We start from the raw sequence: 15700 nt of genomic DNA, 5'->3' as shown, positions 1-15700 counted from the left end.
TGCAGGGTGTAGTTACCTTCTCTAACACTAGAGGGCAGTGCAGTGTGTAGTTACCTTCTACAACACTAGAGGGCAGTGCAGGTTGTAGTTACCTTTTATAACACTAGAGGGCAGTGCAGGGTGTAGTTACCTTCTATATTTCACTCAGTTGATAAGGAAGTTTAACAAATTTGGATTTGTTTTCTAATTCTTTGTGGGTCTGTGTAATCTGAGGGAATTATTTGTTTCTAACATGGTCATATATTGGGCAGGAGGTTAGGAAGTGCAGCTCAGTTTCCACCTCATTTTCTGGGCAGTGTGCACATAGCATGTCTTCTCTTGAGAGCCATGTCTGCCTACGGCGGCCTTTCTCAATATCAAGGCTATGCTCACTGTACATTGTCAAAGATTTCCTTATTTGTGGGTCAATCAGGGTCAGTCAGGAATTCTGCCACTTTGTAATCTCTGTTTAGGGCCAAATAGCATTCTAGTTTGCTTTTTTTTTTTTGTTAATTCTTTCCAACGTTCCAAGTATTGATCTTCTTATTGGGTCTAATTGTGTTGCTGTCCTGGGGCTCTGTGGGGTATGTTTGTGTTTGTCAGCAGAGCCCCAGGACCGGCTTGCTTAGGTGACTCTTCCCCAGGTTCATCTCTCTGTAGGTGATGGCTTTGTAATGGAAGGTTTGGGAATCGCTTCCCTTTGGGGGGTTGTAGTATTTCATCGTTGTGCCACGTGGCAGTGCATTATAATGCTGAAACATGAGGTGATGGCAGCGGATGAATGGCACGACAATGGCCCTCAGGATTACGTTAACGTACAGTGGGGCAAAAAAGTATTTAGTCAGCCACCAATTGTGCAAGTTCTCCCACTTAAAAAGATGAGAGGCCTGTAATTTCCATCGTTGGTACACTTCAACTATGAAAGACAAAATTAGGGGAAAAAATCCAGCAAATAACATAGTAGGATTTTTAATGAATATATTTGCAAATTATGGTGGAAAATAAGTATTTGGTCACCTACAAACAAGCAAGATTTCTGGCTCTCACAGACCTGTAACTTCTTCTTTAAGAAGCTCCTCTGTTCTCCACTCATTACCTGTATTAATGGCACTTGTTTGAACTTGTTATCAGTATAAAAGACACCTGTCCACAACCTCAAACAGTCACACTCCAAACTCCACTATGGACAAGACCAAAGAGCTGTCAAAGGACACCAGAAACAAAATTGTAGACCTGCACCAGGCTGGGAAGACTGAATCTGCAATAGGTAAGCAGCTTGGTTTGAAGAAATCAACTGTGGGAGCAATTATTAGAAAATGGAAGACATACAAGATCACTGATAATCTCCCTCGATCTGGGGCTCCACGCAAGATCTCACCCCGTGGGATCAAAATGATCACAAGAACGGTGAGCAAAAATCCCAGAACCACACGGGGGGACCTAGTGAATGACCTGCAGAGAGCTGGACCAAAGTAACAAAGCCTACCATCAATAACACACTACAGGGACTCAAATCCTGCAGTGCCAGACGTGTCCCCCTGCTTAAGCCAGTACATGTCCAGGCCCGTCTGAAGTTTGCTAGAGAGCATTTGGATGATACAGAAGAAGATTGGGAGAATGTCATATGGTCAGATGAAACCAACATATAACTTTTTGGTAAAAACTCAACTCGTCGTGTTTGGAGGACAACGAATGCTGAGTTGCATCCAAAGAACACCATACCTACTGTGAAGCATGGGGGTGGAAACATCATGCTTTGGGGCTGTTTTCCTGCAAAGGGACCAGGACGACTGATCCGTGTAAAGGAAAGAATGAATGGGGCCATGTATTGTGAGATTTTGAGTGAAAACCTCCTTCCACCAGCAAGGGCATTGAAGATGAAACGTGGCTGGGTCTTTCAGCATGACAATGATCCCAAACACATCGCCTGGGCAACGAAGGAGTGGCTTCGTAAGAAGCATTTCAAGGTCCTGGAGTGGCCTAGCCTGTCTCCAGATCTCAACCCCATAAAACATCTTTGGAGGGACTTGAAATTCTGTGTTGCCCAGCAACAGCCCCAAAAAAATCACTGCTCTAGAGGAGATCAGCATGAATGAATGTGCCAAAATACCAGTAACAGTGTGTGAAAACCTTGTGAAGACTTACAGAAAACGTTTGACCCCTGTCATTGCCAACAAAAGGTATATAACAAATTATTGAGATAAACTTTTGTTATTGACCAAATACTTATTTTCCACCATAATTTACAAATAAATTAATTAAAAATCCTACAATGTGATCTTCTGGATTTTTTTTCTTATTTTGTCTGTCAGAGTTGAAGTGTACCTATAATGAGAATTACAGGCCTCTCTCATCTTTTTAAGGGGATAACTTGCACAATTGGTGGCTGACTAAATACTTTTTGCCCCACTATATCTCTCTGCATTGAAATTGCCATTGATAAAATGCAATTGTGTTCGTTGTCCGTAGCTTATGCCTGCCCTCACCATAACGCCACCGCCATCATGGGGCACTCTGTTCTAGGGCTGTGGCGTTCATGACATTTTGTCAGCCAGTGATTGTCAAGCAAATAACTGCAGGTCTCACGGTAATTTACCATTAATTAACATGCAGTGTTTTCGGAAAGTATTCAGACCCCTTGACTTTTTCCACATTTTGTTACGTTACAGCCTTTATATATTATGAAAAATACAATTGAACATAAATGAAAAAAATGTAAATTATATTTACTCCAAACGATTTGAGGGAGTGCACACATGCGGCTATTCTGAGTTGATCCGTTAACAAAGAAACAGGTTCTCCTATATACTTATGTTACCCTGCCTGTGAGCTTATAGTAGACACTCCAAGGTGAAAGGTGAATTGTAATCCTGTCAACAAGTTTACAGTATTTTTGCTTTGTTTTTATTCCTCTCCACTTCAACTTTTCATATTTATTTCCCATGGGGCCCCCTAGTGGCTGGAATACAATGTATGTATACAGGTGTACCGTCAGAGATAGGGGGCAGTATTTTCACCTTGGATGAATTGCGTGCCCATAGTGAACTGCATCAAAATCTGTCCTAAATTGCTAATATATGCATATTGTTATTAATATTGGACAGAAAACACTCTGAGGTTTCTAAAACCGTTTGAATTATGTCTGTGAGTATAACAGAACTCACAGGGCAGGCAATCTTTCAAACAAGTTTTGAAATCCTGAGAGTTGGGGCAACTTTGACGTCATCGTCCCCTCCCTTCCCAACAAGTTATGGATCTGGAAACACTTCCTATGTCTTCCACTAGATGTCCTCATTCAGTAGAAAGAGTAATGGAGCATTTGCTGTGAACTTTGACCTAATGGGAGGGAAAATAGTCGGTGTCGCAAGAGAATGTTATGGCGCATTTCTCTTTGAGTGCTACGGCTGTTCCAATCAGCTCCAGATGAAAACGATCCGGTTGGAATGTTATTGGATATTTATGATTATACCATCCTGAAGATTGATTCTGCATTTAGTTTGACCAGTTTTTTCGACCTGTAATATGTCTTTTGGAAGTTTTCATGCAAGTTATCATGGACCAGAAGTCATTTTTTGGGCATGTGAGCTGAAAGTGACAACAAATGCTGCTACTTGGACACTAGTATTGAACATTATGGAACAAAACGATCATCAAAAGGTAAGGGAATATTTGTTGTAATTTTGTATTCCTGTTGACTCCAACATGGCGGAGAAATGTTGTTACGTCTGAGCGCCGTCTCAGATTATTGCAATGTTAGGCTTTTTCCGTAACGTAAAAAACAATGTGACACAGCGGTTGCATTAAAGAACCATTGTATCTTTAATTATATGTAGATGATGAGTATTTGATGAGTATTTCTGTTATCTGGCGTAGCATTCTATAATTCCTCCGGATATTTTGGAGGAATTTCTGAACATGGCATCAATGTAAACCGAGATTTATGGATATAAAAATGCATATTATCGAACAAAACATAAATGTACTGTGTAACATGTCATATGACTGTCATCTGATGAAGATTTTCAAGAGGTTAGTGATTGATTTTATTTTAATCCTGCTTTTGTGATTTTATCTTTGCTGGAAAAACTGGCTACGTTTTTTTCTTTGGTTTGGTGGTGGTCTAACATAAATATATGTTGTGTTTTCGCCGTAAAATATTTAAAAAATCTGACATGCTGGGTAGATGAACAAGGTGTTTATCTTTCATTTGAGGTCTTGGACTTGTTAATGTGTGGAGGTTAAATATTTCTAAAGAATATTTTTGCATTCCCTGCGCCACCATGTCAGCTGAACGGGGGGGGGGTGGAGTTCCCTGAGGGATCCCTTACAACACCCTCCCATCAAAATGTTAATGTTATCCAAAACATTTCACTGGCCCCAAAACAAAATCAGAGGACATAAGTCATGAGAACACCTGAGAAAGCTGAACTACCAGCCATATAACATGTCTACCTGTATGGACAAAGACCAACACGCACCATTATCATGCTGGGATTAGATAAGGTTCAGAAAACATCTGATCATCTCTAGTTGCTATCCTGATAAGAGCTTGGCAGAGCTAAAGTGTTATAGATTAGAATGTTTCTGGGCCTCCTGTGCAGGGATGAATGGCAGGGCAACGTCATGTGTGACCCCAATGAATTAGTGTCCACTTCATAGTCTCTGAGCCTATGGGGTCTCCCCGAGGACAGGCTGGCACTCCTTCACAGTGAAGTTTCTATCATTCTTACCTTGTTCCTCACTATTATCACATACTAGCTGTGTACTACACTGTCTGCTCTCTTCACCCCTTCGGGACCTGTTTATGAATACTAGTTAAGAATCCTCGTCTGCGCTCCCAGACTCAGTGCTCTCAGCATTTTGTTGCTTTTGCTGTGGTAGTTCCCTTCTCCACAGACCTCAATGCTGGAATGGTTCCCAACTCCACAGACCTCTACGCTGGGGTTGTTCCCTTTTCCACAGTCCTCTATCCTGGGGTGGTTCCCTTCTCCACAGTCCTCTATCCTGGGGTGGTTCCCTTCTCCACAGTCCTCTATCCTGGGGTGGTTCCCTTCTCCACAGTCCTCTATGATGGGGTGGTTCCCTTCTCCACAGTCCTCTATCCTGGGGTGGTTCCCTTCTCCACAGTCCTCTATGCTGGGGTGGTTCCCTAATCCACAGTCCTCTATCCTGGGGTGGTTCCCTTCTCCACAGTCCTCTATCCTGGGGTGGTTCCCTTCTCCACAGTCCTCTATCCTGGGGTGGTTCCCTTCTCCACAGTCCTCTATGCCGGGGTGGTTCCCTTCTTCACAGTCCTCTATCCTGGGGTGGTTCCCTTCTCCACAGTCCTCTATCCTGGGGTGGTTCCCTTCTCCACAGTCCTCTATCCTGGGGTGGTTCCCTTCTCCAAGGTCCTCTATCCTGGGGTGGTTCCCTTCTCCACAGTCCTCTATCCTGGGGTGGTTCCCTTCTCCACAGTCCTCTATCCTGGGGTGGTTCCCTTCTCCACAGTCCTCTATGCTGGGGTGGTTCCCTTCTCCACAGTCCTCTATCCTGGGGTGGTTCCCTTCTCCACAGTCCTCTATCCTGGGGTGGTTCCCTTCTCCACAGTCCTCTATCCTGGGGTGGTTCCCTTCTCCACAGTCCTCTATGCTGGGGTGGTTCCCTTCTCCACAGTCCTCTATCCTGGGGTGGTTCCCTTCTCCACAGTCCTCTATCCTGGGGTGGTTCCCTTCTCCACAGTCCTCTATCCTGGGGTGGTTCCCTTCTCCACAGTCCTCTATCCTGGGGCGGTTCCCTTCTCCACAGTCCTCTATCATGGGGTGGTTCCTTCTCCACAGTCCTCTATCCTGGGGTGGTTCCCTTCTCCACAGTCCTCTATCCTGGGGTGGTTCCCTCCTCCACAGTCCTCTATCCTGGGGTGGTTCCCTTCTCCACAGACCTCTATGCTGGGGTGGTTCCCTTCTCCACAGTCCTCTATCCTGGGGTGGTTCCCTTCTCCAAGGTCCTCTATCCTGGGGTGGTTCCCTTCTACACAGTCCTCTATCCTGGGGTGGTTCCCTTCTCCACAGTCCTCTATCCTGGGGTGGTTCCCTTCTCCACAGTTCTCTATGCTGGGGTGGTTCCCTTCTCCACAGTCCTCTATCCTGGGGTGGTTCCCTTCTCCACAGTCCTCTATCCTGGGGTGGTTCCCTTCTCCACAGTCCTCTATCCTGGGGTGGTTCCCTTCTCCACAATCCTCTATCTTGGGGTGGTTCCCTTCTCCACAGTTCTCTATCCTGGGGTGGTTCCCTTCTCCACAGTCCTCTATGCTGGGGTGGTTCCCTTCTCCAAAGTCCTCTATCCTGGGGTGGTTCCCTTCTCCACAGTCCTCTATCCTGGGGTGGTTCCCTTCTCCACAGTCCTCTATCCTGGGGTGGTTCCCTTCTCCACAGTCCTCTATCCTGGGGTGGTTCCCTTCTCCACAGTCCTCTATCCTGGGGTGGTTCCCTTCTCCACAGTCCTCTATCCTGGGGTGGTTCCCTTCTCCACAGTCCTCTATCCTGGGGTGGTTCCCTTCTCCACAGTCCTCTATCCTGGGGTGGTTCCCTTCTCCACAGTCCTCTATCCTGGGGTGGTTCCCTTCTCCACAATCCTCTATCTTGGGGTGGTTCCCTTCTCCACAGTTCTCTATCCTGGGGTGGTTCCCTTCTCCACAGTCCTCTATGCTGGGGTGGTTCCCTTCTCCACAGTCCTCTATTCTGGGGTGGTTCCCTTCTCCACAGTCCTCTATTCTGGGGTGGTTCCCTTCTCCACAGTCCTCTATCCTGGGGTGGTTCCCTTCTTCTCCACAGTCCTCTATGCTGGGGTGGTTCCCTTCTCCACAGTCCTCTATGCTGGGGTGGTTCCCTTCTCCACAGTCCTCTATCCTGGGGTGGTTCCCTTCTCCACAGTCCTCTATCCTGGGGTGGTTCCCTTCTCCACAGTCCTCTATCCTGGGGTGGTTCCCTTCTCCACAGTCCTTTATCCTGGGGTGGTTCCCTTCTCCACAGTCCTCTATTCTGGGGTGGTTCCCTTCTCCACAGTCCTCTATGCTGGGGTGGTTCCCTTCTCCACAGTCCTCTATTCTGGGGTGGCTCCCTTCTCCACAGTCCTCTATGCTGGGGTGGTTCCCTTCTCCACAGTCCTCTATCCTGGGGTGGTTCCATTCTCCACAGTCCTCTATTCTGGGGTGGTTCCCTTCTCCACAGTCCTCTATCCTGGGGTGGTTCCCTTCTCCACAGTCCTCTATCCTGGGGTGGTTCCCTTCTCCACAGTCCTCTATCCTGGGGTGGTTCCCTTCTCCACAGTCCTCTATTCTGGGGTGGCTCCCTTCTCCACAGTCCTCTATTCTGGGGTGGCTCCCTTCTCCACAGTCCTCTATTCTGGGGTGGTTCCCTTCTCCACAGTCCTCTATTCTGGGGTGGTTCCCTTCTCCACAGTCCTCTATCCTGGGGTGGTTCCCTTCTCCACAGTCCTCTATCCTGGGGTGGTTCCCTTCTCCACAGTCCTCTATCCTGGGGTGGTTCCCTTCTCCACAGTCCTCTATCCTGGGGTGGTTCCCTTCTCCACAGTCCTCTATCCTGGGGTGGTTCCCTTCTCCACAGTCCTCTATCCTGGGGTGGTTCCCTTCTCCACAGTCCTCTATCCTGGGGTGGTTCCCTTCTCCACAGTCCTCTATCCTGGGGTGGTTCCCTTCTCCACAGTCCTCTATCCTGGGGTGGTTCCCTTCTCCACAGTCCTCTATCCTGGGGTGGTTCCCTTCTCCACAGTCCTCTATCCTGGGGTGGTTCCCTTCTCCACAGTCCTCTATCCTGGGGTGGTTCCCTTCTCCACAGTCCTCTATCCTGGGGTGGTTCCCTTCTCCACAGTCCTCTATCCTGGGGTACGGTTAAATCTCTCACCGTATTCCCCTGTGGATGATATGGATCTGCTCTGGAATTCCTTTACAGTTCTGCAAGGCTCTGAATATCTGATTTTCACTGGCAGTAACAGTCCTCTCAGTAACAGTCCCCTCAGTAACAGTCCTCTCAGTAACAGTCCCCTCAGTAACAGTCCTCTCAGTAACAGTCCCCTCAGTAACAGTCCCCTCAGTAACAGTCCCCTCAGTAACAGTCCTCTCAGTAACAGTCCCCTCAGTAACAGTCCCCTCAGTAACAGTCCTCTCAGTAACAGTCCTCTCAGTAACAGTCCCCTCAGCAACAGTCCCCTCAGTAACAGTCCCCTCAGTAACAGTCCCCTCAGTAACAGTCCTCTCTGTAACAGTCCTCTCTAACAGTCCCCTCAGTAACAGTCCTCTCAGTAACAGTCCCCACTGGCAGTAACAGTCCCCACAGTAGCAGTCCTCTCAGTAACAGTCCTCTCAGTAACAGTCCTCTCAGTAACAGTCCCCTCAGTAACAGTCCTCTCAGTAACAGTCCTCTCAGTAACAGTCCTCTCAGTAACAGTCCCCACTGGCAGTAACAGTCCCCACAGTAGCAGTCCTCTCAGTAGCAGTCCTCTCAGTAACAGTCTTCTCAGTAACAGTCCTCTCAATAACAGTCCCCTCAGTAACAGTCCCCTCAGTAACAGTCCCCTCAGTAACAGTCCTCTCAGTAACAGTCCTCTCAGTAACAGTCCCCTCAGCAACAGTCCCCTCAGTAACAGTCCCCTCAGTAACAGTCCCCTCAGTAACAGTCCTCTCTGTAACAGTCCTCTCTAACAGTCCCCTCAGTAACAGTCCTCTCAGTAACAGTCCCCACTGGCAGTAACAGTCCCCACAGTAGCAGTCCTCTCAGTAACAGTCCTCTCAGTAACAGTCCTCTCAGTAACAGTCCCCTCAGTAACAGTCCTCTCAGTAACAGTCCTCTCAGTAACAGTCCTCTCAGTAACAGTCCCCACTGGCAGTAACAGTCCCCACAGTAGCAGTCCTCTCAGTAGCAGTCCTCTCAGTAACAGTCCCCTCAGTAACAGTCCTCTCAGTAACAGTCTTCTCAGTAACAGTCCTCTCAATAACAGTCCCCTCAGTAACAGTCCCCTCAGTAACAGTCCCCACAGTAGCAGTCCTCTCAGTAACAGTCCTCTCAGTAACAGTCCTCTCAGTAACAGTCCTCTCGGTAACAGTCCCCTCAGTAACAGTCCTCTCAGTAACAGTCCCCACTGGCAGTAACAGTCCCCACAGTAGCAGTCCCCTCAGTAACAGTCCCCTCAGTAACAGTCCCCTCAGTAACAGTCCTCTCAGTAACAGTCCCCTCAGTAACAGTCCTCTCAGTAACAGTCCTCTCAGTAACAGTCCCCTCAGTAACAGTCCCCTCAGTAACAGTCTCCTCTGTAACAGTCCCCTCAGTAACAGTCCCCTCAGTAACAGTCCCCTCAGTAACAGTCCTCTCAGTAACAGTCCTCTCAGTAACAGTCCTCTCAGTAACAGTCCCCTCAGTAGCAGTCCTCTCAGTAACAGTCCCCTCAGTAACAGTCCCCTCAGTAACAGTCCCCTCAGTAACAGTCCTCTCAGTAACAGTCCTCTCAGTAACAGTCCTCTCAGTAACAGTCCCCTCAGTAACAGTCCTCTCAGTAACAGTCCTCTCAGTAACAGTCCCCTCAGTAACAGTCCTCTCAGTAACAGTCCCCTCAGTAACAGTCCCCTCAGTAACAGTCCTCTCAGTAACAGTCCTCTCAGTAACAGTCCCCTCAGTAACAGTCCTCTCAGTAACAGTCCTCTCAGTAACAGTCCCCTCAGTAACAGTCCCCTCAGTAACAGTCCTCTCAGTAACAGTCCCCATCGACAGTAACAGTCCTCTCAGTAACAGTCCTCTCAGTAACAGTCCTCTCAGTAACAGTCCTCTAGGTAACAGTCCTCTCGGTAACAGTCCTCTCGGTAACAGTCCTCTCAGTAACAGTCCTCTCAGTAACAGTCCTCTCAGTAACAGTCCTCTCAGTAACAGTCCTCTCAGTAACAGTCCCCTCAGTAACAGTCCCCTCAGTAACAGTCCCCTCAGTAACAGTCCCCTCAGTAACAGTCCCCTCAGTAACAGTCCTCTCAGTACCAGTCCTCTCAGTAACAGTCCCCTCAGTTCTGCAAGGCTCTGAATATCTGATTTTAAAACTTTCTTCCCTGATCTTGATGGATTTTTGACACAAAGCCGAACTCTGGGAAAAAATCCACAAAGCTTTTTGATGCAGTTGTTTTGCTGACTTATTTTGTGCTGGGGGCTTGTGATCTAAAATAACTCAAAGAGACTCGTGGCCCCCTGTGCTTTTCTCCAAATGCACATAGTCAATAGAAATCATCTGGAAAGGAGCTGTAGCTCGTACATGTTGCATTGGGGCCCTAGTTATTACACTGGGTTTATTTTGCTTGACACAATTACACACTTTAGTGATAAAGCGTTCAATGTCATGTTGCATGCCCGGCCAATAAAAGCCTTCTCGTGCTCAACACTCTTCCTGTTCCTAGATGGACCATTTCAGTGTGTAAGTTCCTTGTAAATCAGTGTTCTATACTGACATGATACGTCAACTTGTGTCCTTTTTGCTGTTTTCCTTTGTAATAATCCATCTGGTGAGACACGGAGCCTGTTCCACTCTTGCTGTAACTGTTTAACTTGGCATGACTGCTGTTGACATTCTGTTGGTTTTGGCTTGAGTCCTTCGCCTTTTTAGTTCCAATACCCCTCCATACAGCAGCATCTTTAACTGAGCCTTTATGAGAGAGACGTACTGTACGGAGACAGTCAGTCTGTAACTCCCCCCCCACCCTCCCCACCTTGACTGCTCCTCCTGCACTGATGGCCTTCGTGGGACTGTGGATATCCAAGAAACACAGTCATGCCGTTGTGCCTGAACCTTATTGAGTGTTGCTTCTACCGTCTCAGGTGAGTGTTTCTCTGTGCATTCTTCCATGTAATGTTCAGCATGCAAAGGAGAATGTGACAGAAAGTTTGAGTCAGTGTTTATCTTTCCAGGACAATACTTCAGAGTGACATTGAAATTCAGACAGCTTTGCTACCCAACGATGACCGGTGGCATTCAGTCTCACTGTAGTTCGTACATAGTGTATGTGAAGGGGTTATTATCCTTGTACACTGTCACAGAGGGAGCATGAAGGAGGTCATCTCAGAACCACTCAGTCACTGCCCATTTGAGGGCCAAGAATTGCAGTTTCCCAGAGTGAAGGTGATAGTTTCTCTCTGTTTGTGTCAGGGTGAGGAGACGTATCCAATGAGTGTCAGTTTACCACTTTGTCCTTGGTATAACACACCTCCCTCTTCAGAGGCATCAATGTGCGGAATAAAAGGGCCCTGGAAATCTGGGTCAGCAAGCACAGGTGGACTAGTCAACACACTCACCAAGAGATCTAATGCTCTCTGGTGAGCATCCTCCATATAACAGCCTGGTGGGGTGGAGCCTGTCTGATGAGCATCCTCCATGTAACTTCCTGGTGGGGTGGAGCCTGTCTGATGAGCATCCTCCATATAACTTCCTGGTGGGGTGGAGCCTGTCTGATGAGCATCCTCCATATAACTTCCTGGTGAGGCGGAGCATGTCTGATAGGCATCCTCCATGTAACTTCCTGGTGAGGCGGAGCATGTCTGATAGGCATCCTCCATGTAACTTCCTGGTGAGGTGGAGCCTGTCTGATAGGCATCCTCCATGTAACTTCCTGGTGAGGCGGAGCCTGTCTGATGAGCATCCTCCATATAACTTCCTGGTGAGGCGGAGCCTGTCTGATGAGCATCCTCCATATAACTGCCTGGTGGGGTGGAGCCTGTCTGATGAGCATCCCCCATATAACTTCCTGGTGGGGTGGAGCCTGTCTGATGGGCATCCTCCATATAACTTCCTGGTGGGGTGGAGCCTGTCTTATGAGCATCCTCCATATAACTTCCTGGTGGGGTGGAGCCTGTCTGATGGGCATCCTCCATATAACTTCCTGGTGGGGTGGAGCCTGTCTGATGAGCATCCTCCATATAACTTCCTGGTGGGGTGGAGCCTGTCTGATGAGCATCCTCCATATAACTTCCTGGTGGGGTGGAGCCTGTCTGATGAGCATCCTCCATATAACTTCCTGGTGAGGCGGAGCCTGTCTGATGGGCATCCTCCATATAACTTCCTGGTGGGGTGGAGCCTGTCTGATGAGCATCCTCCATATAATAGCCTGGTGGGGTGGAGCCTGTCTGATGAGCATCCTCCCATATAACTTCCTGGTGAGGCGGAGCCTGTCTGATGGGCATCCTCCATATAACTTCCTGGTGAGGCGGAGCCTGTCTGATGAGCATCCTCCATGTAACTTCCTGGTGAGGCGGAGCCTGTCTGATGAGCATCCTCCATATAACTGCCTGGTGGGGTGGTGCCTGTCTGATGAGCATCCCCCATATAACTGCCTGGTGGGGTGGAGCCTGTCTGATGGGCATCCTCCATATAACTTCCTGGTGGGGTGGAGCCTGTCTGATGAGCATCCTCCATATAACTTCCTGGTGGGGTGGAGCCTGTCTGATGGGCATCCTCCATATAACTTCCTGGTGGGGTGGAGCCTGTCTGATGAGCATCCTCCATATAACTTCCTGGTGGGGTGGAGCCTGTCTGATGAGCATCCTCCATATAACTTCCGGGTGAGGCGGAGCCTGTCTGATGAGCATCCTCCATATAACTTCCTGGTAAGGCGGAGTCTGTCTGATGAGCATCCTCCATGTAACTTCCTGGTGAGGCGGAGCCTGTCTGATGAGCATCCTCCATATAACTTCCTGGTGAGGCGGAGCCTGTCTGATGAGCATCCTCCATATAACTTCCTGGTGAGGCGGAGCCTGTCTGATGAGCATCCTCCATATAACTTCCTGGTGAGGCGGAGCCTGTCTGATGAGCATCCTCCATATAACTTCCTGGTGAGGCGGAGCCTGTCTGATGAGCATCCTCCATATAACTTCCTGGTGGGGTGGAGCCTGTCTGATGAGCATCCTCCATATAACTTCCTGGTGGGGTGGAGCCTGTCTGATGAGCATCCTCCCATATAACTTCCTGGTGAGGCGGAGCCTGTCTGATGGGCATCCTCCATATAACTTCCTGGTGAGGCGGAGCCTGTCTGATGAGCATCCTCCATATAATAGCCTGGTGGGGTGGAGCCTGTCTGATGAGCATCCTCCATATAATAGCCTGGTGGGGTGGAGCCTGTCTGATGAGCATCCTCCCATATAACTTCCTGGTGAGGCGGAGCCTGTCTGATGGGCATCCTCCATATAACTTCCTGGTGAGGCGGAGCCTGTCTGATGAGCATCCTCCATGTAACTTCCTGGTGAGGCGGAGCCTGTCTGATGAGCATCCTCCATATAACTTCCTGGTGGGGTGGAGCCTGTCTGATGGGCATCCTCCATATAACTTCCTGGTGGGGTGGAGCCTGTCTGATGAGCATCCTCCATATAACTTCCTGGTGGGGCGGAGCCTGTCTGATGAGCATCCTCCATTTAACTTCCGGGTGAGGCGGAGCCTGTCTGATGGGCATCCTCCATATAACTTCCTGGTGAGGCGGAGCCTGTCTGATGGGCATCCTCCATATAACTTCCTGGTGAGCGGAGCCTGTCTGATGAGCATCCTCCATGTAACTTCCTGGTGAGGCGGAGCCTGTCTGATGAGCATCCTCCATATAACTTCCTGGTAAGGCGGAGCCTGTCTGATGAGCATCCTCCATGTAACTTCCTGGTGAGGCGGAGCCTGTCTGATGAGCATCCTCCATATAACTTCCTGGTGGGGTGGAGCCTGTCTGATGAGCATCCTCCATATAACTTCCTGGTGGGGTGGAGCCTGTCTGATGAGCATCCTCCATATAACTTCCTGGTGAGGCGGAGCCTGTCTGATGAGCATCCTCCATGTAACTTCCTGGTGAGGCGGAGCCTGTCTGATGAGCATCCTCCATGTAACTTCCTGGTGGGGTGGAGCCTGTCTGATGAGCATACTCCATATAACTTCCTGGTGGGGTGGAGCCTGTCTGATGAGCATCCTCCATATAACTTCCTGGTGGGGTGGAGCCTGCCTGATGAGCATCCTCCATATAACTTCCTGGTGGGGTGGAGCCTGTCTGATGAGCATCCTCCCATATAAGTTCATCTCGTTGCAGAGCCTCTCTGATGAGCATCCTCCATTTAACTTCCTGGTGAGGCGGAGCCTGTCTGATGAGCATCCTCCATATAACTTCCTGGTGGGGTGGAGCCTGTCTGATGAGCATCCTCCATATAACTTCCTGGTGGGGTGGAGCATGTCTGATGAGCATCCTCCCATATAACTTCCTGGTGAGGCGGAGCCTGTCTGATGGGCATCCTCCATATAACTTCCTGGTGGGGTGGAGCCTGTCTGATGAGCATCCTCCATATAATAGCCTGGTGGGGTGGAGCCTGTCTGATGAGCATCCTCCCATATAACTTCCTGGTGAGGCGGAGCCTGTCTGATGAGCATCCTCCATGTAACTTCCTGGTGGGGTGGAGCCTGTCTGATGGGCATCCTCCATATAACTTCCTGGTGGGGTGGAGCCTGTCTGATGAGCATCCTCCATATAACTTCCTGGTGGGGTGGAGCCTGTCTGATGAGCATCCTCCATATAACTTCCGGGTGAGGCGGAGCCTGTCTGATGGGCATCCTCCATATAACTTCCTGGTGAGGCGGAGCCTGTCTGATGGGCATCCTCCATATTACTTCCTGGTGAGGCGGAGCCTGTCTGATGAGCATCCTCCATGTAACTTCCTGGTGAGGCGGAGCCTGTCTGATGAGCATCCTCCATATAACTTCCTGGTAAGGCGGAGCCTGTCTGATGAGCATCCTCCATGTAACTTCCTGGTGAGGCGGAGCCTGTCTGATGAGCATCCTCCATATAACTTCCTGGTGGGGTGGAGCCTGTCTGATGAGCATCCTCCATATAACTTCTTGGTGGGGTGGAGCCTGTCTGATGAGCATCCTCCATATAACTTCCTGGTGAGGCGGAGCCTGTCCCCAGTGAGCATCCTCCATGTAACTTCCTGGTGAGGCGGAGCCTGTCTGAGTGAGCATCCTCCATGTAACTTCCTGGTGGGGTGGAGCCTGTCTGATGAGCATCCTCCATATAGCTTCCTGGTGGGGTGGAGCCTGTCTGATGAGCATCCTCCATATAACTTCCTGGTGGGGTGGAGCCTGCCTGATGAGCATCCTCCATATAACTTCCTGGTGGGGTGGAGCCTGTCTGATGAGCATCCTCCATATAACTTCCTGGTGGGGTGGAGCCTGCCTGATGAGCATCCTCCATATAACTTCCTGGTGGGGTGGAGCCTGTCTGATGAGCATCCTCCCATATAAGTTCATCTCGTTGCAGAGCCTGTCTGATGAGCATCCTCCATTTAACTTCCTGGTGGGGCAGAGCCTGTCTGATGAGCATCCTCCCATAAAACTTCCTGGTGGGGCGGAGCCTGTCTGATGAGCATCCTCCCATATAACTTCCTGGTGGGACGGAGTCTGTCTGATGAGCATCCTCCCATAAAACTTCCTGGTGGGGCGGAGCCTGTCTGATGAGCATCCTCCCATATAACTTCCTGGTGGGACGGAGCCTGTCTGATGAGCATCCTCCCATATAAAAATAAATCATCCAATTATGGTGTACAGATTATCTTGTGCCCTCTAGACTTTCCTCCATGCTTCATTCGAAAGCAGATGGACTGTTTAATAAGCCAAAGGGAATTCGGATCCATTCATAAAAAATCCAAGGAATGCTTTAGGCAGTGTATTTTCTGGACTC

The sequence above is a fragment of the Oncorhynchus masou genome, unplaced genomic scaffold (assembly GCF_036934945.1).
Source record: "Oncorhynchus masou masou isolate Uvic2021 unplaced genomic scaffold, UVic_Omas_1.1 unplaced_scaffold_1255, whole genome shotgun sequence".
Classification (NCBI taxonomy): Eukaryota; Metazoa; Chordata; class Actinopteri; order Salmoniformes; family Salmonidae; genus Oncorhynchus; species Oncorhynchus masou.
The sequence above is the reverse complement of the archived record's forward strand: the minus strand, read 5'-3'. Positions refer to the sequence as shown.